The sequence below is a fragment of the Musa acuminata genome, chromosome BXJ3-8 (genome assembly GCF_036884655.1).
Source record: "Musa acuminata AAA Group cultivar baxijiao chromosome BXJ3-8, Cavendish_Baxijiao_AAA, whole genome shotgun sequence".
NCBI lineage: Eukaryota > Viridiplantae > Streptophyta > Magnoliopsida > Zingiberales > Musaceae > Musa > Musa acuminata.
In genome coordinates this window covers 35,473,959-35,498,221 of record NC_088356.1, presented here as the reverse complement: position 1 = coordinate 35,498,221, position 24,263 = coordinate 35,473,959, and the positions used below count along the sequence as shown (strand labels likewise).

At 45.2% G+C, this 24,263-nt stretch overlaps 16 non-coding genes and 1 pseudogene across 16 annotated transcripts; 11 read left to right on the top strand and 6 right to left on the bottom strand.

The window, feature by feature from the left end:
• The first annotated feature begins 3,244 nt into the window (after positions 1-3,244).
• On the top strand, positions 3,245-3,363 carry LOC135646344 (5S ribosomal RNA). The gene has a single exon (XR_010499098.1). It is a non-coding gene; the product is annotated as a 5S ribosomal RNA (ribosomal RNA).
• Positions 3,364-3,911: 548 nt separating this feature from the next.
• On the top strand, positions 3,912-4,030 carry LOC135647077 (5S ribosomal RNA). Its single transcript, XR_010499821.1, has one exon. It is a non-coding gene; the product is annotated as a 5S ribosomal RNA (ribosomal RNA).
• Positions 4,031-4,784: 754 nt separating this feature from the next.
• LOC135647321 (5S ribosomal RNA) lies at positions 4,785-4,903 on the top strand. The gene has a single exon (XR_010500062.1). It is a non-coding gene; the product is annotated as a 5S ribosomal RNA (ribosomal RNA).
• Positions 4,904-5,451: 548 nt separating this feature from the next.
• Positions 5,452-5,570, top strand: LOC135647409 (5S ribosomal RNA). Its single transcript, XR_010500148.1, has one exon. It is a non-coding gene; the product is annotated as a 5S ribosomal RNA (ribosomal RNA).
• A 548-nt stretch (positions 5,571-6,118) lies between these two features.
• LOC135647329 (5S ribosomal RNA) lies at positions 6,119-6,237 on the top strand. Its single transcript, XR_010500069.1, has one exon. It is a non-coding gene; the product is annotated as a 5S ribosomal RNA (ribosomal RNA).
• A 548-nt stretch (positions 6,238-6,785) lies between these two features.
• Positions 6,786-6,904, top strand: LOC135647619 (5S ribosomal RNA). The gene has a single exon (XR_010500353.1). It is a non-coding gene; the product is annotated as a 5S ribosomal RNA (ribosomal RNA).
• Positions 6,905-7,451: 547 nt separating this feature from the next.
• LOC135647136 (5S ribosomal RNA) lies at positions 7,452-7,570 on the top strand. The gene has a single exon (XR_010499879.1). It is a non-coding gene; the product is annotated as a 5S ribosomal RNA (ribosomal RNA).
• A 548-nt stretch (positions 7,571-8,118) lies between these two features.
• LOC135647288 (5S ribosomal RNA) lies at positions 8,119-8,237 on the top strand. The gene has a single exon (XR_010500029.1). It is a non-coding gene; the product is annotated as a 5S ribosomal RNA (ribosomal RNA).
• An 8,850-nt stretch (positions 8,238-17,087) lies between these two features.
• Positions 17,088-17,206, top strand: LOC135647577 (5S ribosomal RNA). Its single transcript, XR_010500313.1, has one exon. It is a non-coding gene; the product is annotated as a 5S ribosomal RNA (ribosomal RNA).
• Positions 17,207-17,753: 547 nt separating this feature from the next.
• Positions 17,754-17,872, top strand: LOC135647618 (5S ribosomal RNA). Its single transcript, XR_010500352.1, has one exon. It is a non-coding gene; the product is annotated as a 5S ribosomal RNA (ribosomal RNA).
• Positions 17,873-18,420: 548 nt separating this feature from the next.
• LOC135647429 (5S ribosomal RNA) lies at positions 18,421-18,539 on the top strand. Its single transcript, XR_010500167.1, has one exon. It is a non-coding gene; the product is annotated as a 5S ribosomal RNA (ribosomal RNA).
• A 685-nt stretch (positions 18,540-19,224) lies between these two features.
• Positions 19,225-19,339, bottom strand: LOC135647788 (5S ribosomal RNA; annotated as a pseudogene).
• A 341-nt stretch (positions 19,340-19,680) lies between these two features.
• On the bottom strand, positions 19,681-19,799 carry LOC135647739 (5S ribosomal RNA). Its single transcript, XR_010500467.1, has one exon. It is a non-coding gene; the product is annotated as a 5S ribosomal RNA (ribosomal RNA).
• Positions 19,800-20,140: 341 nt separating this feature from the next.
• On the bottom strand, positions 20,141-20,259 carry LOC135647770 (5S ribosomal RNA). The gene has a single exon (XR_010500487.1). It is a non-coding gene; the product is annotated as a 5S ribosomal RNA (ribosomal RNA).
• A 341-nt stretch (positions 20,260-20,600) lies between these two features.
• Positions 20,601-20,718, bottom strand: LOC135647768 (5S ribosomal RNA). The gene has a single exon (XR_010500485.1). It is a non-coding gene; the product is annotated as a 5S ribosomal RNA (ribosomal RNA).
• Positions 20,719-20,988: 270 nt separating this feature from the next.
• On the bottom strand, positions 20,989-21,107 carry LOC135647359 (5S ribosomal RNA). The gene has a single exon (XR_010500098.1). It is a non-coding gene; the product is annotated as a 5S ribosomal RNA (ribosomal RNA).
• Positions 21,108-23,940: 2,833 nt separating this feature from the next.
• On the bottom strand, positions 23,941-24,059 carry LOC135647670 (5S ribosomal RNA). Its single transcript, XR_010500403.1, has one exon. It is a non-coding gene; the product is annotated as a 5S ribosomal RNA (ribosomal RNA).
• Positions 24,060-24,263: the final 204 nt, after the last annotated feature.

The following is a 24,263-nucleotide window of genomic DNA, read 5'->3' as shown; positions in this document are numbered from 1 at the left end:
GGGAATGATAGGTAGTCTACTCTACCTCACCGCGACTAGACCGGATATTATGTTTAGTGTAGGACTTTGCGCTAGGTTTCAATCTAATCCTAAATTATCTCATCTTAAGAGTGTTAAAAGAATATTTAGGTATCTTAAAGGAACTCCAAATTTAGGATTGTGGTATCCAAAATCTGAAAAATTTGATCTAATAGCTTATGCAGATGCCGATTTTGGCGGATGCAGGATAGATAGAAAAAGTACATCCGGAACATGCCAATTTTTAGGACATGCACTTGTTTCTTGGACTTCCAAGAAACAAAATTCAGTTGCACTATCTACGGCGGAAGCCGAATACATTGCTGCAAGTGCATGTTGTGCACAAGTAATTTGGATGAAAAATACATTAGAAGACTATGGAATTCACCTTGAAAATATTCCCATAAAATGCGATAATACTAGTGCCATATGCCTTACTAAAAATCCAATTCAGCATTCTAGAACTAAGCACATCGACGTTAGGCATCATTTCATACGCGATCATGTCCTTAACAATAATGTTGTTCTAGAATTCATTGACACAAAGCATCAATTAGCAGATATATTCACAAAAGCCTTGAATGAAGACCAATTTGAATTCATTAGAAGGGAATTAGGTATGTTAAATTGTCCCTAAACAATAAACTTATTTGATTGGATTTTCCGTAAAGTTTTTCATCTTCTTTCCATCTCTCATTCTCCTTCAAATTCCATATGACATGTTGTGAAATCTCGAAATCGACTTTGATGACTTGATTATGAATTTCAAGTTAGCGATTTGATTTAAATAAGTTTTATCTAAATCATAATCTTGATCTTGCAAAATTGGAATCACAAATAATATCTTTTGGCATTCATGAATTGATACTTACAAATATGAAAGTATTGGCATTCATGACTTGAATTTGATTGAAACATTGTATGCTTAAATTCATCATTCTCCTATGTTTCAAAAATTCTTTAAATATCTTATGTGATGATTAAAAAGTAATGTTGAGATTTTCATGAATTTGACGATTTGAATGAGTTTGTATTCGAATTATGATCTTGACTTCGTGAAATTACTATTTGAATTTTTTTATCCCAATCTCTCTCTTATACATCTACAATTTCTATTATTCATAGAAAGAAGAGATTAGATAATATGAATGCATGCTGAATTTTCCTCTAAAATGAACTCTACGTAAATATTTTTGCATACTTAATTTTCAATGATAAAATCGTTGTATGACAAAATATGTGCTTCAAGTCTCATTTTCCTTTTTGTTGATGACAAAGGGGGAGAAAAGTGATGACTTATATCATTCTTAATAGCATGACAAAATATGAATTGCAAAATCCTTGAGAAAAGTGATCGATCGATGATTTTCTTATATGCCTTGCAAAATCCTTGAAAATATCGTAAGATTGATTGATCATATTGAATGCATGTCTAAAATGTATAATCATGCAATTCAAGTTGAAAATCTTTATCTCTTTTCATAGTAAAATTTGAATCTTATCTTTCGAATTGAAAAAGATTTTCATCAAAGTTTCGCATTTACATTATGCTTAATGAGAATAACGATAAGTTCTACGGTTAGAGCTTATCGGTTTATACTTGAATTCAATGATGAAATTCAAGTGTTTTATCTTCTCATAATATGGCATATAGATAGGGGGAGTTACGTTTAACTCCGTCATCAATTAATTGTCATCATCAAAAAGGGGGAGATTGTTGAATCTCGGATTTTGATGATAAAATCAATTGATGGGTTATTTGATCTAATCCATATTATTGAGTTAAGTGTGCAGGATTAACTACGATAACCAGAAAACACAAAGCGAGAATACCGGAGTCAAGTTCGATGGACGTTTAAGAGTCCGAAGAATCGTCGGAGATGCTGCCGGAACCAACCGAGAAGAAATCGGGAACCTATCGGAAGTTCGTCGAAGAGATCGTCGGAGGTTCACGGAGATCACCGAGAAGGCTCGGCTACTCGTTAAAGTCATCACAAGATCGGGAGCTTGATAGGAGTCCGTCGGAAGAAGTTCGTCGGAAAGCTAGCCGAAACAAGACTCGACGTTCGCGGTTGAAAGCTTGCTTAGGATGTGTTTTTTGTTATGTAGTTCACTTGTAATTAGGATTAGGATTAAGAGATAATCCTATATCCTGGTTAGGGGCCAACTGGGCCCAAAGTCAGAGTTGGTTTAGGCTAAAAATTAAGCTAAACCAGCGAACTAGAGAGCCAAGATTGAAGCCCAACTAGTGGCTGAAAACACTGTAGTCAGGCTGAAAACACTGTAGGCGGTGGCACCGCCTAGCTGGGCGGTGGCACCGCCTAGCTGGGCGGTGACACCTCCTTGGTTGGGCGGTTGCACCGTCCAGCACCTGAGCGCTGGGCGATGGCACCGCCTGGTTGGGCGGTGGCTCCTCCAGCACCGGAAACCCTAAGAAAATTCAAATTTTGGAGCCCAAAATTTGAATCCTCTTGAGGCCTATAAATACCCCTCAAATCTCAGCTGAGGTAACAACTTTTGAGAAGCATTTGATTGAGAGAAAAGTCTTAGAAAGTTTTAGCAAGTCTTGTTTTCAATTTGCTAGAGAGTTCTCCTCCTTCTTTCTTATTGAAAATTTGTAAGAGGTTGAGCTGCTTGTAAAAGGTTGTAAGAGGGGTGTTTACCCTTCCATTTCAAGAGATTTGCTAGTGGAAGGTGGGAGCCTCATCGAAGAGGGGCCTCGCAAGTGGAGTAGGTCATTTGACCGAACCACTCTAAAATCGGCGTAATCTCTGGTTTGCATTTCATTATTGTCATTTACATTACTGCAAATCTTCTTACTGCTTTAGTTCCTTATTACCCTTGCTGCGCAACTTTAAGAATACGCTTTCAAGTTAAACTTTTCAAGTTCCGTTCTTATCGTACGAAAGATTTTATTAAAACCGAAGTTTTAATCCGCTGCACTAATTCACCCCCCCCCTCTTAGTGCCACTCCAATCCTAACAGGGCTCAGAGAGAGCTTTCCGGAATGGGGCCGCAATAGCAATTCCTAGTTCGTTCGAGAAAGTCCGGATGGTTTCGGCTCGCGCTTGGGGTGTCCGGCACGCGGTCGGCCTCGTGGGCATTGGAGAGATCCGACGATGGCGATTCCGAGATCGTTCGAGAGGTTTCGGGACGTGCAATGGGCTCCGGTCGTCGACACGCCGTCCGCGACGTGCACAAAGGGGACGGAGGACGCAAACAAAACGAGTGCGATCATACCAGCACTAAAGCACCGGATCCCATCAGAACTCCGAAGTTAAGCGTGCTTGGGCGAGAGTAGTACTTGGATGGGTGACCCCCTAGGAAGTCCTCGTGTTGCACTCCTTTTTGCGCCCAGAGCTGCCAAAAGACTTGCTTAACTCTCTTTTACGCTTTTCGATTCTTCCAGCATTATGGCCAACAATAAATATATTGTTAACGTATAGCAGGAGAATAATGAAATCATCATCGAAAAATTTCTTCGTAAACATGCAATGATCAGATATGGTTCTAGGATGGGTGACCCCCTGGGAAGTCCTCGTGTTGCACTCCTTTTTGCGCCCCGAGCGGCCAAAACCTCTCCCGTCGACCTCCGAGGCGATGGTTTTGGGCCTCAGAATTTGTCGTGACCGCTACGCAGTCGGTCTCGTGGGGCTCAGAGAGAGCTGTCCGGAATGGGGCCGCAATAGCGATTCCGACTTCGTTCGTGAAAGTCCGGATGGTTTTGGCGCGCGCTTGGGGTGTCCGGCACGCGGTCGGCCTCGTGGGCATCGGAGAGATCCGACGATGGCGATTCCGAGATCGTTCGAGAGGTTTCGGGGCGCGCAATGAGCTCCGGTCGTCGATACGCCGTCCGCGACGTGCACAAAGGGGAGGGAGGACGCAAACAAAACGAGTGCGATCATACCAGCACTAAAGCACCGGATCCCATCAGAACTCCGAAGTTAAGCGTGCTTGGGCGAGAGTAGTACTAGGATGTGTGACCCCCTGGGAAGTCCTCGTGTTGCACTCCTTTTTGCGCCCCGAGCGGCCAAAAGACTTGCTTAACTCTCTTTTATGCTTTTCGATTCTTCCAGCATTATGGCCAACCATAAATATATCGTTAACGTATAGCAGGAGAATAATGAAATCATCATCTAAAAATTTCTTCGTAAACAAGCAATGATCAGATATGGTTCTACGATGGGTGACCCCCTGGAAGTCCTCGTGTTGCACTCCTTTTTGCGCCCCGAGCGGCCAAAAGACTTGCGTAACTCTCTTTTACGCTTTTTGATTCTTCCAGCATTATGGCCAACAATAAATATATCGTTAACGTATAGCAGGAGAATAATGAAATCATCATCGAAAAATTTCTTCGTAAACATGCAATGATCAGATATGGTTCTAGGATGGGTGACCCCTTGGGAAGTCCTTGTGTTGCACTCATTTTTGCGCCCCGAGCGGCCAAAACCTCTCCCGTCGACCTCCGAGGCGATGGTTTTGGGCCTCGGAATTTGTCGTGACCGCTACGCAGTCAGTCTCGTGGGGCTCGGAGAGAGCTTTCCGGAATGGGGCCGCAATAGCGATTCTGAGTTCGTTCGAGAAAGTCCGGATGGTTTCGGCGCGCGCTTGGGGTGTCCGGCACGCGGTCGGCCTCGTGGGCATCGGAGAGATCCGACGATGGCGATTCCGAGATCGTTCGAGAGGTTTCGGGGCGCGCAATGTGCTCCGTTCGTTCATACGCCGTCCGCGACGTCCCCAAAGGGGAGGGAGGACGCAAACAAAACGAGTGCGATCATACCAGCACTAAAGCACCGGATCCCATCAGAACTCCGACGTTAAGCGTGCTTGGGCGAGAGTAGTACTAGGATGTGTGACCCCCTGGGAAGTCCTCGTGTTGCACTCCTTTTTGCGCCCCGAGCGGCCAAAAGACTTGCTTAACTCTCATTTATGCTTTTCGATTCTTCCAGCATTATGGCCAACCATAAATATATCGTTAACGTATAGCAGGAGAATAATGAAATCATCATCTAAAAATTTCTTCGTAAACAAGCAATGATCAGATATGGTTCTAGGATGGGTCACCCCCTGGGAAGTCCTCGTGTTGCACTCCTTTTTGCGCCCCGAGCGGCCAAAACCTCTCCCGTCGACCTCCGAGACGATGGTTTTGGGCCTCGGAATTTGCCGTGACCGCTACGCAGTCGGGCTCATGGGGCTCGGAGAGAGCTTTCTGGAATGGGGCCGCAATTGCGATTTCGAGTTCGTTCGAGAAAGTCCGGATGGTTTCGGCGCGCGTTTGCCGTGTCCGGCATGCGGTCGGCCTCGTGGGCATCGGAGAGATCCGACGATGGCGATTCCGAGATCGTTCGAGAGGTTTCGGGGCGCGCAATGGGCTCCAGTCATCGATATGCCGTTCGCGACGTGCACAAAGGGGAGGGAGGACGCAAACAAAACTAGTGCGATCATACCAGCACTAAAGCACCGGATCCCATCAGAACTCCGAAGTTAAGTGTGCTTGGGCGAGAGTAGTACTAGGATGGTTGACCCCCTTGGAAGTCCTCGTGTTGCACTCCCTTTTGCGCCCCGAGCTGCCAAAAGACTTGCTTAACTCTCTTTTACGCTTTTTGATTCTTCCAGCATTATGGCCAACAATAAATATATTGTTAACGTATAGCAGGAGAATAATGAAATCATCATCGAAAAATTTCTTCGTAAACATGCAATGATCAGATATGGTTCTAGGATGGGTGACCCCCTGGGAAGTCCTCGTGTTGCACTCCTTTTTGCGCCCCGAGCGGCCAAAACCTCTCCCGTCGACCTCCGAGGCGATGGTTTTGGGCCTCGGAATTTGTCGTGACCGCTACGCAGTCGGTCTCGTGGGGCTCAGAGAGAGCTTTCCGGAATGGGGCCGCAATAGCGATTCCGAGTTCGTTCGTGAAAGTCCGGATGCTTTTGGCGCGCGCTTGGGGTGTCCGGCATGCGGTCGGCCTCGTGGGCATCGGAGAGATCCGACGATGGCGATTCCGAGATCGTTCGAGAGGTTTCGGGGCGCGCAATGGGCTCCGTTCGTCGATACGCCGTCCGCGACGTGCACAAAGGGGAGGGAGGACGCAAACAAAACGAGTGCGATCATACCAGCACTAAAGCACCGGATCCCATCAGAACTCCGAAGTTAAGCGTGCTTGGGCGAGAGTAGTACTAGGATGTGTGACCCCCTTGGAAGTCCTCGTGTTGCACTCCTTTTTGCGCCCCGAGCGTCCAAAAGACTTGCTTAACTCTCTTTTATGCTTTTCGATTCTTCCAGCATTTTGGCCAACCATAAATATATCGTTAACGTATAGCAGGAGAATAATGAAATCATCATCTAAAATTTTCTTCGTAAACAAGCAATGATCAGATATGGTTCTAGGATGGGTCACCCCTTGGGAAGTCCTCGTGTTGCACTCCTTTTTGCGCCCCGAGCGGCCAAAACCTCTCCCGTCGACCTCCGAGGCGATGGTTTTGGGCCTCGGAATTTGCCGTGACCGCTACGCAGTCGGTCTCGTGGGGCTCGGAGAGAGCTTTCCGGAATGGGGCCGCAATTGCGATTCCGAGTTCGTTCGAGAAAGTCCGGATGGTTTCGGCGCGCGCTTGCCGTGTCCGGCATGCGGTCGGCCTCGTGGGCATCGGAGAGATCCGACGATGGCGATTCCGAGATCGTTCGAGAGGTTTCGGGGCGCGCAATGGGCTCCGGTCATCGATACGTCGTCCGCGACGTGCACAAAGGGGAGGGAGGACGCAAACAAAACGAGTCTGATCATACCAACACTAAAGCACCGGATCCCATCAGAACTCCGAAGTTAAGTGTGCTTGGGCGAGAGTAGTACTAGGATGGGTGACCCCCTTGGAAGTCCTCGTGTTGCACTCCTTTTTGCGCCCCGAGCGGCCAAAAGACTTGCTTAACTCTCTTTTACGCTTTTCGATTCTTCCAGCATTATGGCCAACAATAAATATATCGTTAACGTATAGCAGGAGAATAATGAAATCATCATCGAAAAATTTCTTCGTAAACATGCAATGATCAGATATGGTTCTAGGATGGGTGACCCCCTGGGAAGTCCTCATGTTGCACTCCTTTTTGTGCCCCGAGCGGCCAAAACCTCTCCCGTCGACCTCCGAGGAGATGGTTTTGGGCCTCGGAATTTGTCGTGACCGCTACGCAGTCGGTCTCGTGGGGCTCAGAGAGAGCTTTCCGGAATGGGGCCACAATAGCGATTCCGAGTTCGTTCGTGAAAGTCCGGATGGTTTTGGCGCGCGCTTGGGGTGTCCGGCACGCGGAAGGCCTCGTAGGCATCGGAGAGATCCGAGATGGCGATTCTGAGATCGTTCGAGAGGTTTCGGGGCGCGCAATGGGCTCCGTTCGTCGATACGCCGTCCGCGACGTGCACAAAGGGGAGGGAGGACGCAAACAAAACGAGTGCGATCATACCAGCACTAAAGCACCGGAACCCATCAGTACTCCGAAGTTAAGTGTGCTTGGGCGAGAGTAGTACTAGGATGGGTGACCCCCTTGGAAGTCCTCGTGTTGCACTCCTTTTTGCGCCCCGAGCGGCCAAAAGACTTGCTTAACTCTCTTTTACGCTTTTCGATTCTTCCAGCATTATGGCCAACAATTAATATATCGTTAACGTATAGCAGGAGAATAATGAAATCATCATCGAAAAATTTCTTCGTAAACATGCAATGATCAGATATGGTTGTAGGATGGGTGACCCCCTGGGTAGTCCTCATGTTGCACCCCTTTTTGCGCCCCGAGCGGCCAAAACCTCTCCCGTCAACCTCCGAGGCGATGGTTTTGGGCCTTGGAATTTGCCGTGACTGCTACGCAGTCGGTCTGGTGGGGCTCGGAGAGAGCTTTCCGGAATGGGGCCGCAATAGCGATTCCAAGTTCGTTCGAGAAGGTCTGGATGGTTTCGGTGCGCGCTTGCCGTGTCCGGCACGCGATCGGCCTCGTGGGCATCGGAGAGATCCGACGATGGCGATTCCGAGATCATTCGAGAGGTTTCGGGGCACGCAATGGGCTCCGGTCGTCGATACGCCGTCCGCGACGTGCACAAAGGGGAGGGAGGACGCAAACAAAACGAGTGCGATCATACCAGCACTAAAGCACCGGATCCCATCAGAACTCCGAAGTTAAGCGTGCTTGGGCGAGAGTAGTACTAGGATGTGTGACCCCCTAGGAAGTCCTCGTGTTGCACTCCTTTTTGCGCCCCGAGCGGCCAAAAGGCTTGATTAACTCTCTTTTAAGCTTTTCGATTCTTCCAGCTGTTGAATCTCGGATTTTGATGATGAAATCAATTGATGGGTTAATTGATCTAATCCATATTATTGAGTTAAGTGTGCAGGATTAACTACGATAACCAGAAAACACAAAGCAAGAATACCGGAGTCAAGATCGATGGACGTTTAAGAGTCCGAAGAATCGTCGGAGATGCTGCCGGAACCAACCGAGAAGAAATCGGGAACCTATCGGAAGTTCGCCGAAGACATCGTCGGAGGTTCACGGAGATCACCGAGAAGGCTCGGCTACTCGTTAAAGTCATCACAAGATCGGGAGCTTGATGGGAGTCCGTCGGAAGAAGTTCGTCGGAAAGCTCGCCGAAACAAGACTCGACGTTCGCGGTTGAAAGCTTGCTTAGGATGTGTTTTTGTTATGTAGTTCACTTGTAATTAGGATTAGGATTAAGAGATAATCCTATATCCTGGTTAGGGGCCAACTGGGCCCAAAGTCAGAGTTGGTTTAGGCTAAAAATTAAGCTAAACCAACGAACTAGAGAGCCAAGATTGAAGCACAACTAGTGGCTGAAAACACTGTAGTTGGGCTGAAAACACTGTAGGCGGTGGCACCGCCTAGCTGGGCGGTGACACCGCCCAGCACCCGAGAGCTGGGCGGTGACACCTCCTTGGCTGGGCGGTTGCACCGTCCAGCACCCGAGCGCTGGGCGGTGGCACCGCCTGGTTGGGCGGTGGCACCTCCAGCACCGGAAACCCTAAGAAAATTCAAATTTTGGAGCCCAAAATTTGAATCCTCTTGAGGCCCATAAATACCCCTCAAATCTCAGCTGAGGTTACAACTTTTGAGAAGCATTTTTGATTGAGAGAAAAGTCTTAGAAAGTCTTAGCAAGTCTTGTTTTCAATTTGCTAGAGAGTTCTCCTCCTCCTTTCTTATTGAAAATTTGTAAGAGGTTGAGCTGCTTGTAAAAGGTTGTAAGAGGGGTGTTTACCCTTCCATTTCAAGAGACTTGCTAGTGGTAGGTGGGAGCCTCATCGAAGAGGGGCCTCGCAAGTGGAGTAGGTCATTTGACCGAACCACTCTAAAAATCGACGTAATCTCTGGTTTGCTTTTTATTATTATCATTTACATTACTGCAAATCTTCTTACTGCTTTAGTTCCTCATTACTCTTGCTGCGCAACTTGAAGAATACGCCTTCAAGTTAAATTTCTCAAGTTTCGTTCTTAACGGACGAAAGATTTTGATTAAAATCGAAGTTTTAATCCGCTGCACTAATTCACCCCCCCCTCTTAGTGCCGCTCCGATCCTAACAAGTGGTATCAGAGCGAGGTTATCTCTCATATTTGGTTTAATACCCAAGAGAGATGGCTTACTCCGGCATGCAAGAGGGACATTCTATTGCACGACCACCTTTGTTTAATGGGTCGGATTACACATATTGGAAGACTTGCATGAGGATCTTCCTCATTTCTATGGACTTTGAGCTTTGGTCTATTGTTGAGAATGGATTTCAAAAATCTTCTCTTCCAATGAGCGAATGGAATGAATCGGAGAAGAAGGTTTTTGCTTTAAATGCAAAGGCTATGAATGTCTTGTTTTGTGCATTAGACAAAAACAAATTTAATCGTGTTTCAATGTGTGATTCGGCTTTTGATATTTGGAGAACTCTTGAGGTCACTCATGAAGGCACTAGCCGAGTGAAAGAGTCCAAAATCAACATCCTTGTGCACTCTTACGAACTTTTCCGAATGAAACCAAGTGAGTCCATCGGAGACATGTACACCCGGTTTACGGATGTCATCAATGGACTCAAAGCTCTTGGTAAAGATTTTACTAACTTTGAACTAGTAACTAAAATCTTAAGATCCCTCCCTAAAAGTTGGGATCCAAAAGTTACGGCCATTCAAGAGGCCAAAGACCTTAAAGCATTCCCTCTTGAAGAACTCATTGGGTCTCTAATGACCTACGAAATGACATGTCAAGCTCATGACGAGCTTGAGAACCCCCTTCCAAAGAACAGGAAGGATATGACACTCAAATCACAAGAAGACCACTTGAAAGGAACATCAAGTGATGAGGACAGTGACAATGACATTGCACTTTTGACTCAAAAATTTAAAAAATATTTAAGAAAGAACAAACTTAAAAATAATGTAAAAAATAAATTTGAACAAAAGAAGGACCAAGTGATTTGCTATGAATGCAAAAAACCGGGACACTACAAGAACGATTGTCCTCAAGCCAAAAAGAGGACATCAAAGAAGAAAGCGCTCAAGGCAATATGGGATGATTCAAGCGCGTCCGAAGAAGAGGAGTCCAACACCGAGCAAGTTGCTCATTACGCGCTAATGGCGTTAGGAGAAGAGGTATGTGATTTATTTAATGAAGATTTATCTTTTGAAGAACTATCTATCGCTTTTCATGAATTATTTGATGAATGTAGAACTGTTAGCAAGAAGTTAAGTATCTTAAAGAAAGAGCATGCTTTGCTACAAGATAAGTTTGATAGTCTTCAAACTCCTCCATGCTCTAAGTGTGAGCACTTAGAAGCAATAAAAAATGAAAATTTGCTTCTTAAGGAAACCTTAAACAAGTTTAAGGTTGGTAGCAAAGGATTAGATATGATCCTTGCACACAAGGGTCACATCGCAAATAGAAATGGAATTGGATTTGTAAAAGGATTACATCAAAATCCTACCACTTTCATAAAAGGACCTACATTACATGTTTCCTCTTATATGAAATGCAACTTTTGTTGCAAATCCGGACATATTGCCTACAAATGCCCATTTAGAAAAATTAGTTTACAAAAATTAATATGGGTTCCTAAAGGAACTATAAAGAATTCAATCATAAATAACAAAGTTAGTGGGTCAATTTTTGAGGCACCCAAAATCAAATGGGTACCTAAAAATCATCCTCTTTTGTAGACAAACCCACAAGCTAGGAGCAAGAGATGGTATCTCGATAGTGGATGCTCAAGACATATGACTGGAGATCCATCTCATTTTTCTATGCTCACTAGCAAAGAAGAAGGGTACGTTACCTTCGGAGACAACAACAAGGGCAAAATCATTGGCGAGGGAACTATTGGTAACAAATTTAATTTTTCTATTGATGATGTCTTACTAGTTGATGGATTGAAACATAATCTCTTGAGTATTAGTCAACTATGCGATAAAGGTTACATCATTAGATTTGAATCAAATATGTGCATTATTGAAAAACCAAATCATAACATGACTATGATTGCTTTAAAACAAAATAATGTTTATACCATCAATCTTGATGAACTAAGTAATGAAATGTGCTTCTCCGTCATAAATGATGATGCTTGGCTTTGGCATAGGAGATTAGGCCATGCAAGCATGAAAACAATATCTAAGATCTCATCTCAAGAATTAGTACGAGGAATTCCAAATATAAAGTTTATTAAGGACAAAGTATGCGATGCATGTCAACTAGGCAAACAAATAAAAACAAGCTTCAAACCAAAAAATCAAATTAGCACTACTAGACCATTACAATTGATCCATTTGGACCTATTTGGACCAATTGATACAACAAGTCTAGGTGGAAGCAAATATGCTTTTGTGATTGTGGATGACTACTCTAGATACACTTGGACCTATTTCTTAGCTCACAAAGGTGATTGCTTCAAGTGTTTCTCTAAATTTTGTAAACTCACTCAAAACGAAAAAGGCTTCATGATTTCATCAATTCGGAGTGATCACGGTGGTGAATTCCAAAACCATGACTTTCAAAATTTTTGCGAAAGTAATGGGTACAATCACAACTTCTCAACTCCAAGAAATCCTCAACAAAATGGAGTAGTTGAAAGGAAAAATAGAAACCTACAAGAAATGGCAAGAACTATGTTGAATGAACATAGTTTACCTAAGTACTTTTGGGCCGAAGCCGTAAATACGACTTGCTACATCATGAATAGAGTCCTAATAAGACCATCCTTATCCAAAACTCCCTATGAATTATGGAATAACAAAAAACCAAACATCTTCTATTTTAAAGTTTTTGGTTGTAAATGCTTTATTTTAAATGAAAGGGATGCTTTAGGAAAATTTGATGCTAAATCCGATGAAGGCATCTTTCTTGGTTACTCTTCCGTTTCTAAAGCTTTTCGGGTTTTTAATAAAATAACTTTAGTAATTGAAGAGTCTATTCATGTAGTTTTTAATGAAATTTCTGATTTAAAGAAAAATGATTTTGATGATGATCTTGGTTTTGATAATTTGAATTTAAATGAACCCTCTCCTCAAAATAGCCATTTGAATGCATCTTCTTCCGAAATTTCTTTACCAAAAGAATGGAAGTATGTAGATGCTCATCCAAAAGAGCAAATTATAGGAGATACATCAAAAGGGGTTCAAACTCGTTCTTCTTTCAAAAATTTCTGTGCTAACGCCGCTTTCCTTTCTCAAATTGAACCTAAATGCATTGACGAAGCCTTAAAAGATGATTTTTGGATCATTGCAATGCAAGAAGAATTGAACCAATTTGAGAGGAATGAGGTATGGAAGCTTGTTCCTAGACCAAGTGACCACTTAGTCATAGGTACTAAGTGGGTCTTTAGAAACAAGCAAGACGAAAATGGTATCGTGGTTAGAAACAAGGCTAGATTAGTGGCCAAAGGTTTCAACCAAGAAGAAGGTATCGATTACGAAGAAACCTTCGCTCCCATGGCTCGATTAGAAGCCATAAGGATGCTCCTTGCCTATGCTAGTAGTAATAATTTTAAACTATTTCAAATGGATGTTAAAAGTGCTTTCTTGAATGGTTTTATTTCCGAAGAAGTATTTGTCGAACAACCTCCCGGATTTGAAAATTCTCTTCTTCCTAATCATGTATTCAAATTGACTAAAGCTCTCTATGGCTTAAAACAAGCTCCTAGAGCTTGGTATGAAAGGCTTAGTTCCTTTCTTATTTTAAATAATTTTACCAAAGGCAAGGTTGATACTACATTGTTTATTAAACATTTTGAAAATAATTTTCTTATTGTGCAAATTTATGTTGACGATATTATTTTTGGCTCTTCGGATGAATCACTATGTGAATCATTTGCCAAATGTATGAGTCTTGAATTTGAAATGAGTTTAATGGGTGAATTAACCTTCTTTTTGGGATTACAAATCAAACAACTTAGTGATGGTATATTTCTTAACCAATCTAAATATACATTAGAATTGTTAAAACGATTTAACATGGATAATTCAAAAGCAATAAACACCCCTATGAGTACTGCGACTAAGTTAGATATGGATGAAAGTGGTGAAAATTTTGATCAAAAAACATATAGGGGAATGATAGGTAGTCTACTCTACCTCACCGCGACTAGACCGGATATTATGTTTAGTGTAGGACTTTGCGCTAGGTTTCAATCTAATCCTAAATTATCTCATCTTAAGAGTGTTAAAAGAATATTTAGGTATCTTAAAGGAACTCCAAATTTAGGATTGTGGTATCCAAAATCTGAAAAATTTGATCTAATAGCTTATGCAGATGCCGATTTTGGCGGATGCAGGATAGATAGAAAAAGTACATCCGGAACATGCCAATTTTTAGGACATGCACTTGTTTCTTGGACTTCCAAGAAACAAAATTCAGTTGCACTATCTACGGCGGAAGCCGAATACATTGCTGCAAGTGCATGTTGTGCACAAGTAATTTGGATGAAAAATACATTAGAAGACTATGGAATTCACCTTGAAAATATTCCCATAAAATGCGATAATACTAGTGCCATATGCCTTACTAAAAATCCAATTCAGCATTCTAGAACTAAGCACATCGACGTTAGGCATCATTTCATACGCGATCATGTCCTTAACAATAATGTTGTTCTAGAATTCATTGACACAAAGCATCAATTAGCAGATATATTCACAAAAGCCTTGAATGAAGACCAATTTGAATTCATTAGAAGGGAATTAGGTATGTTAAATTGTCCCTAGACAATAAACTTGTTTGATTGGATTTTCCGTAAAGTTTTTCATCTTCTTTCCATCTCTCATTCTCCTTCAAATTCCATATGACATGTTGTGAAATCTCGAAATCGACTTTGATGACTTGATTATGAATTTCAAGTTAGCGATTTGATTTAAATAAGTTTTATCTAAATCATAATCTTGATCTTGCAAAATTGGAATCACAAATAATATCTTTTGGCATTCATGAATTGATACTTACAAATATGAAAGTATTGGCATTCATGACTTGAATTTGATTGAAACATTGTATGCTTAAATTCATCATTCTCCTATGTTTCAAAAATTCTTTAAATGCCTTATGTGATGATTAAAAAGTAATGTTAAGATTTTCATGAATTTGACGATTTGAATGAGTTTGTATTCGAATTATGATCTTGACTTCGTGAAATTACTACTTGAATTTTTTTATCCCAATATCTCTCTTATACATCTACAATTTCTATTATTCATAGAAAGAAGAGATTAGATAATATGAATGCAAACTGAATTTTCCTCTAAAATGAACTCTGCGTAAATATTTTTGCATACTTAATTTTCAATGATAAAATCGTTGTATGACAAAATATGTGCTTCAAGTCTCATTTTCCTTTTTGTTGATGACAAAGGGGGAGAAAAGTGATGACTTATATCATTCTTAATAGCATGACAAAATATGAATTGCAAAATCTTTGAGAAAAGTGATCGATCGATGATTATCTTATATGCCTTGCAAAATCCTTGAAAATATCGTAAGATTGATTGATCATATTGAATGCATGTCTAAAATGTATAATCATGCAATTCAAGTTGAAAATCTTTATCTCTTGTCATAGTAAAATTTGTCTCTTATCTTTCGACTTGAAAAAGATTTTCATCAAAGTTTCGCATTTACATTATGCTTAATGAGAATAACGATAAGTTCTACGGTTAGAGCTTATCGGTTTATACTTGAATTCAATGATGAAATTCAAGTGTTTTATCTTCTCATAATATGGCATATAGATAGGGGGAGTTATGTTTAACTCCGTCATAAATTGATTGTCATCATCAAAAAGGGGGAGATTGTTGAATCTCGGATTTTGATGATGAAATCAATTGATGGGTTAATTGATCTAATCCATATTATTGAGTTAAGTGTGCAGGATTAACTACGATAACCAGAAAACACAAAGCAAGAATACCGGAGTCAAGATCGATGGACGTTTAAGAGTCCGAAGAATCGTCGGAGATGCTGCCGGAACCAACCGAGAAGAAATCGGGAACCTATCGAAAGTTCGCCGAATAGATCGTCGGAGGTTCACAGAGATCACCGAGAAGGCTCGGCCACTCGTTAAAGTCATCACAAGATCGGGAGCTTGATGGGAGTCCATCGGAAGAAGTTCGTCGGAAAGCTCGCCGAAACAAGACTCGACGTTCGCGGTTGAAAGCTTGCTTAGGATGTGTTTTTGTTATGTAGTTCACTTGTAATTAGGATTAGGATTAAGAGATAATCCTATATCCTGGTTAGGGGCCAACTGGGCCCAAAGTCAGAGTTGGTTTAGGCTAAAAATTAAGCTAAACCAGCGAACTAGAGAGCCAAGATTGAAGCACAACAAGTGGCTGAAAACACTGTAGTCGGGCTGAAAACACTGTAGGCGGTGGCACCGCCTAGCTGGGCGGTGGCACCGCCCAGCACCCGAGAGCTGGGCGGTGACACCTCCTTGGCTGGGCGGTTTCACCGTCCAGCACCCGAGCGCTGGGCGGTGGCACCGCCTGGTTGGGCGGTGGCACCTCCAGCACCGGAAACCCTAAGAAAATTCAAATTTTGGAGCCCAAAATTTGAATCCTCTTGAGGCCTATAAATACCCCTCAAATCTCAGCTGAGGTTACAACTTTTGAGAAGCATTTTTGATTGAGAGAAAAGTCTTAGAAAGTCTTAGCAAGTCTTGTTTTCAATTTGCTAGAGAGTTCTCCTCCTCCTTTCTTATTGAAAATTTGTAAGAGGTTGAGCTGCTTGTAAAAGGTTGTAAGACGGGTGTTTACCCTTCCATTTCAAGAGACTTGCTAGTGGAAGGTGGGAGCCTCATCGAAGAGGGGCCTCGCAAGTGGAGTAGGTCATTTGACCGAACCACTCTAAAAATCGGCGTAATCTCTGGTTTGCTTTTTATTATTGTCATTTACATTACTGCAAATCTTCTTACTGCTTTAGTTCCTCATTACTCTTGCTGCGCAACTTTAAGAATACGCCTTCAAGTTAAATTTCTCAAGTTTCGTTCTTAACGTACGAAAGATTTTGATTAAAATCGAAGTTTTAATCCGCTGCACTAATTCACCCCCCCCTCTTAGTGCTGCTCCGATCCTAACACCAGCATTATGGCCAACCATTAATATGTCGTTAACGTATAGCAGGAGAATAATGAAATCATCATCTAAAAATTTCTTCGTAAACAAGCAATGATCAGATATGGTTCTAGGATGGGTGACCCCCTGGGAAGTCCTCGTGTTGCACTCCTTTTTGCGCCCCGAGCGGCCAAAACCTCTCCCATCGACCTCCGAGGCGATGGTTTTGGGCCTTGGAATTCGCCGTGACCACTACGCAGTCGGTCTCGTGGGGCTCGGAGAGAGCTTTCCGGAATGGGGCCGCAATAGCGATTCCGAGTTCGTTCGAGAAAGTCCGGATGGTTTCGGCGCGCGCTTGCCGTGTCCGGCACGCGGTCGGCCTCGTGGGCATCGTAGAGATCCGACGATGGCGATTCCGAGATCGTTCGAGAGGTTTCGGGGCGCGCAATGGGCTCCAATCGTCGATACGCCGTCCACGACGTGCACAAAGGGGAGGGAGGACGCAAACAAAACGAGTGCGATCATACCAGCACTAAAGCACCGGATCCCATCCGAACTCCGAAGTTAAGCGTGCTTGGGCGAGAGTAGTACTAGGATGTGTGACCCCCCGGGAAGTCCTCACGTTGCACTCCTCTTTCGCCCCGAGCGGCCAAAAGACTTGCTTAACTCTCTTTTACGCTTTTCGATTCTTCCAGCATTATGGCCAACAATAAATATATCGTTAACGTATAGTAGGAGAATAATGAAATCATCATCGAAAAATTTCTTCGTAAACATGCAATGATCAGATATGGTTCTAGGTTGGGTGACCCCCTGGGAAGTCATCGTGTTGCACTCCTTTTTGCGCCCCGAGCGGCCAAAACCTCTCCCGTCGAACTCCGAGGCGATGGTTTTGGGCCTCGGAATTTGCCGTGACCGCTACGGAGTCGGTCTCGTGGGGCTCGGAGAGAGCTTTCCGGAATGGGGCCGCAATAGCGATTCCGAGTTCGTTCGAGAAAGTTCGGATGGTTTCGGCGCGCGCTTGCCGTGTCCGGCACGCGGTCGGCCTCGTGGGCATCGGAGAGATCCGACGATGGCGATTCCGAGATCGTTCGAGAGGTTTCGGGGCGCGCAATCGGCTCCGGTCGTCGATACGCCGTCCACGACGTGCACAAAGGGGAGGGAGGACGCAAACAAAACGAGTGCGATCATACCAGCACTAAAGCACCGGATCCGATCAGAACTCCGAAGTTAAGCGTGCTTGGGCGATAGTAGTACTAGGATGTGTGACCCCCTGGGAAGTCCTCGTGTTGCACTCCTTTTTGCGCCCCGAGCGGCCAAAAGACTTGCTTAACTCTCTTTTATGCTTTTCGATTCTTCCAGCATTATGGCCAACCATAAATATATCGTTAACGTATAGCAGGAGAATAATGAAATCATAATCTAAAAATTTCTTGGTAAACATGCAATGATCTGATTTGTTTCTAAGATGGGTGACCCCCTGGGAAGTCCTCGTGTTGCACTCCTTTTTGCGCCCCGAGCGGCCAAAACCTCTCCCGTTGACCTCCGAGGCGATGGTTTTGGGCCTCGGAATTCGCCGTGACCGCTACGCAGTCGGTCTCGTGGGGCTCGGAGAGAGCTTTCCGGAATGGTGCCGCAATAGCGATTCCGAGTTCGTTCGAGAAAGTCCGGATGGTTTCGGCGTGCGCTTGCCGTGTCCGGCACGCGGTCGGCCTCGTGGGCATCGGAGAGATCCGACGATGGTGATTCCGAGATCGTTCGATAGGTTTCGGGGCGCGTAATGGGCTCCAGTCGTCGATACGCCGTCCGCGGCGTGCACAAAGGGGAGGGAGGACGCAAACAAAACGAGTGCGATCATACCAGCACTAAAGCACCAGATCCCATCAGAACTCCGAAGTTAAGCGTGCTTGGGCGAGAGTAGTACTAGGTTGTGTGACCCCCTGGGAAGTCCTCGTGTTGCACTCCTTTTTGCGCCCCGAGCGGCCAAAAGACTTGCTTAACTCTCTTTTACGCTTTTCGATTCTTCCAGCATTATGGCCAACCATAAATATATCGTTAACGTATAGCAGGAGAATAATGAAATCATCATCTAAAAATTTTTCTTAAACATACAATGATGAGATATGGTTCTAGGATGGGTGATGGGTGATGTCACGACCCGAGTCTGATGAGCCAATTGACCAATAACTCCATTTTGGTCCTTCAACCACGAACCAAAATTCTTAAACGGGAGTTAACGTAGTACACTCATCAGGCCCTTATAAGCTAATCATACACATTGCCCACTTCCGATGTGGGACTAATGGGATGTTACACTTCCCAACTCAATTAGCTTGACGTCCTCGTCAAGGCCCAACATATCCCAGATCGAACCCTAGCATAGTGCATGTGAGGATTAACTCAGTGGTGGCTCCACCCGTGATGAGTTCTTTGACTCCATCCACAGGTAGCCCTTTCCTACTCGAGCCCTCTCACCCTGCCCAAATGCTAGGTCGGCTCTGATACCAAATGTCACGACCCGAGTTTGATGAGCCAACTGGCCAATAACTCCATTTTGGTCCTTCAACCATGGACCAAAATGCTTAAGCGAGAGTTAATGTAGTACACTCATCTGGCTCTTATAAGCTAATCATACACATTGCCCACTTTCGATGTGGGACTAATGGGACGTTACATCACCCATCCTAGTACTACTCTCGCCCAAGCACGCTTAACTTCGGAGTTCTGATGGGATCCGGTGCTTTAGTGCTGGTATGATCGCACTCATTTTCTGTGCGTCATCCCTTGCCTTTGTGCACGTCGTGGATAGCGTTTCGACGATCGGAGCCCATTGCGCACCCTGAAACCTCTCGAACGATCTCGGAATCGGCATTGTCGGATCTCTCCGATGCCCATGAGGCCGAGCGCGTACCAGACACGGCAAGCGCACGCCGAAACCATCGGGACATTCTCGAACGAACTCGGAATCGCTATTGCGGCCCCATTCCGGAAAGCTCTCTCCAAGCCTCACGAGACTGATAGCGTAGAGGTCACGGCAAATTCCGAGGCCCAAAACCATCGCCTCGGAGGTCGACGGGAGAGGTTTTGGCCGCTCGGGGTGCAAAAAGGAGTGCAATAAGAGGACTTCCCAAGGGGTCACCCATCCTAGTACTACTCTCACCCAAGCACTCTTAACTTCGGAGTTCTGATGGGATCTAGGGCTTTAGTGCTGGTATGATCAAACTTGTTTTGTGTGCGTCGTCCCACGCCTTTGTGCATGTCGCGGACGGCGTATCGACAACCGGAGCCCATTGCGCGCCCCGAAACCTCTCGAACGATCTCGGAATCGCCATTGTCAGATCTCACCGATTCCCACGAGGTCGACCGCGTACTGGACACGACAAGCGCGCACCGAAACCATCGGGACATTCTCGAACGAACTCGGAATCGCTATTGCGACCCCATTCCGGAAAGCTCTCTCCGAGCCCCACGAGACTAACAGCGTAGCGATCACGGCAAATTCCGAGGCCCAAAACCATATCCACGGAGGTCGACGGGAGAGGTTTTGGTCGCTCGGGGCACAAAAAGGAGTGCAACACGAGGACTTCCTAGGGGGTCACACATCCTAGTACTACTCTCTCCCAAGCACGCTTAACTTCGGAGTTCTGATGGGATCCAGTGCTATAGTGCTTGTGTGACCGCTCTCGTTTTCTATGCATCGTCCCTCGCCATTGTGCACGTCACGGACGGTGTATCAACGACCGGAGCCCATTGCGCGCCCCGAAACCTCTCGAACGATCTCAGAATCGCCATTGTCGGATCTCTCTGATTCCCACGAGGCCGACCGCATACCGGACATGACAAGCGCATGCCGATACCATCGGGACATTCTCGAACGAACTCGGAATCGCTATTGCGGCCCCATTCTGGAAAGCTCTTTTCGAGCCCCACGAGACTAACAGTGTAGCGGTCACGGCAAATTCGGAGGCCGAAAACCATCGCCTCGGAGGTCGACGAGAGAGGTTTGGGCTGCTCGGGGCGCAAAAAGGAGTGCAACATGAGGACTTCCCAAGGGTCACCCATCTTAGTACTACTCTCGCCCAAGCACGCTTAACTTAGAAGTTTTGATGGGATCTGGTGCTTTAGTGCTGGTATGATCACACTCGTTTTCTATGCGTCGTCCCTCGCCTTTGTGCATGTTGCAGATGACGTATCGACGACCGGAGCCCATTGCGCGCCCCGAAACCTCTCGAACGATCTCGGAATCGCCATTGTCGAATCTCTCCAATGCCCATGAGGCTGACCGCGTACTAGACACGGCAAGCGCGTGCCGAAACCATCATGACAATCTCGAGCGATCATGACAAATTTCGAGGCCCAAAACCATCGCCTCGGAGGTCGACAGGAGAGGTTTTGGCCGCTCTGGACGCAAAAAGGAGTGCAACACGAGGACTTCCCCGGGGGTCACCCATCCTAGTACTACTCTCGCCCAAGCATGCTTAACTTCGGAGTTCTGATGGGATCCGGTGCTTTAGTGCTAGTATGATCGCACTCATTTTCTGTGCATCGTCCCTCGCCTTTGTGCACGTCGCGGACGGCGTATCGACGACCGAAGCTCGTTGCACTAAGAGGGGGGGGTGAATTAGTGCATCGGATATCTTTTAGCGATTAAAAACAAAAGCTGCGTTCGTTCGATAAAAATCAGTTTTGAAGCAAAAGTCGACTCAAAGATAACTTATGACTAAGTGCAGTTTACGTCTAAACGTAGTTTACGTCTAAACACAATTTACGTTTAAATACAGTTTGCATCTAAACGCAGTTTTACGTCTAAACGCAGATTTACGTCTAAACGCAGATTTACGTCTAAACGCAGATTTACGTCCAAACTCAGTTTACGTCTAAAATGCAGTTTTACGTTTAAACGTAGTTTACGTCTAAACGCAGTTTTACGTCTAAAATGCAGATTTACGTCTAAACGCAGATTTACGTCTAAACGCAGATTTACGTCTAAACGCAGTTTGCGTCTAAATGCAGTTTTACGTCTAAACGTAGTTTTACGTTCAAAAGTAGTTTACGTCTAAAACACAGTTTTACGTCTAAGCAGAATCAAGACGTAAACGTAAACTGCAAAGAAACTTGTTCGCAGAAATCAGTTTGCAGTTATAAACAGAATCAAGACGTAAACGTAAACTGCAAAGAAACTCGTTCGCAGAAATCTGTTTGCAGTTATAAACAGAATCAAGACGTAAACGTAAACTGCACAGAACCTTGTTCGTAAAAGCACAGAAGATAGTTTGCAGTTGTAAATGAAATCAAGACGTAAACGTAAACTGCACAGAATTCGTTCGTAAAAGCGCAGAGAGCAGAGGCTAAGTAGGAGGTTTGCAGTAATGATAAAGTGCTCAAAATAAACGCAAACCAGAGATTTAGAGTGGTTCGGTCAGTCTTGACCTACTCCACTTTTTGCTTCCTCCACCGATGAGGTCACCGACGTCAACTAGAAGCCTTCCTTCAATAGGCGAAGGCCAACTACCCTCTTACAGATTCACTCCTTTTGATGGGCTTAGGAGACAACCCTTACAAATGTTTTCTCTCCTCACTTTACAACTCAAACTTGAAGAACAGAAGGAGGAGGAAAACTAGTAGTTTTGAGCTCTAAGAACCACTGAAAAGATCAAGATTTCGGCTTGAGTTCTTGCTCTTTTCAGTGCTGAATGGGTGGGGTATTTATAGGCCCCAACCCAATTCAAATTTGGAGCTCAAAACGATCAAATCCCGGAATTCCGGGATCAGGCGGTTGCACCTCTTGACTGGAGAGGTTGCACCGCCTGGCAGAGCTCGAAGACCGAGCTCAGGCGGTGCCACCTCTATGCCAGGGAGGTTGCACCGCCCAGTCTTGCTCGAAGACTGAGCTCAGGCGGTGCCACCTCTCTGTCAGGGAGGTTGCACCGCCCAGTCTTGCTCGAAGACTGAGCTCAGGCGGTGCCACCTCCCGGCTGGAGAGGTTGCACCGCCCAGTCTCACTGGGAGGCTTAGCCCAGGCGGTGCCACCTCCTGGCCTAGGCGGTTGCACCTCCTGGCACTATTCCAGATCACTGGTTGGGCTCCAAACTTGGCCCAAACCAGTCCGAATTCGGGCCCAATTGGCCCAAGATTAAGTTAATGGGATCACCTCCCATTTTCCAACTTAATCAACGTGCTAACTACGATTAGATCTAAGACAATTTCTGTAGCTTTGCTTCGGTGCGTCAATGGCTTCTTCCGGCGAGTTTCCGGCGAACTTCCGTCGATCATCCGATGAACCCTCGGTGATGCTCCTGCGGACTTCCGGCAAACTCCTGGACTTTGCGACGATCCACTTGGCAAGTTCCGACGAGCTTCGCTTGGCAAGCTTCTGGACTTCTCGGATCTGTTCTCGCAGAACCTTCGACGACCGTCCGAACTTCCGTCGAACTCTCGAACTCCCAACGTGATCATGAACTTGACTCCGGCGCAACTCCTGCTGCTTGTCTAACTTTCATCGTAGTTAATCCTGCACACACAAAAACAAAAACTTCGATCGAGACAATTAATCCTAAGCAATTAACCAAGTTGTCCGGCATGTCATTGGTCCCTCGACGCTTCGTCCGATTCTTCGGCGCATCGTCCTTTCCTGCAGCCTATTGCCCAATCGGCCTGTTGTCTTCGCAACTCCGATATCCTTGGCACAATACCCGCTCTTCTTGGCCCGATGCCCGAGTTCACGGCCCGAAGCCTTCTGTCGATACGTCGACCGATCCACCGGCCCGACGTCCAATCTTCTGACATGTTCCTCCGGCACAACATGATGTTCCTGCTTTAATTGTCTCATCCTGATCGAAGCACCCTACGTCACTCAAAACGCAGATTAAATCATAAACATATATCAAGGAGTTTCATCATCAAAATACGAGATTCAACATCATTATTGTCGGATCTCTCCAAAGCCCACGAGGCCGACCGCATACAGGACACGGCAAGCGCGCGCTGAAACCATCAGGACTTTTTCGAACGAACTCGGACTCGCTATTGCGGCCCTATTCCGGAAAGCTCTCTCCGAGCCCCACAAGACTGACTGCGTAGTGGTCACGGCAAATGCTGAGGCCCAAAACCATCCCCTCGGAGGTCGACGAAAGAGGTTTTAGCTGCTCGGGGCGCAAAAAGGAGTACAACATGAGGACTTCCCAGGGGGTCACCCATCCTAGAACCATATCTGATCATTGTTTGTTTATAAAAAAATTTTTAGATGATGATTTCATTATTCTCCTGCTATATGTTAATGATATATTTATTGTTGGCCATAATGCTGGAAAAATTGAAAAGCTTAAAAGAGGTTAAGTAAGTCTTTTAGCCGCTTGGGGCGCAAAAAGGAGTGCAACACGAGGACATCCTAGGGGGTCACCCATCCTAGTACTACTCTCACCCAAACACACTTAACTTCAGAGTTCTGATGGGATCCGGTGCTTTAGTGCTGGTATGATCGCACTCGTTTTCTTTGCGTCGTCCCTCGCCTTTGTGATCGTCGCGGACGGCGTATCGACGACCGGAGCCCATTGCGCACCTCGAAACCTCTCGAACGATCTCAGAATTGTTATTATCGGATCTCTCCAAAGCCCACGAGGCCGACCGCATACCAAACACGGCAAGCGCACGCCGAAACCATCAGGACTTTTTCGAACGAACTCGGACTCG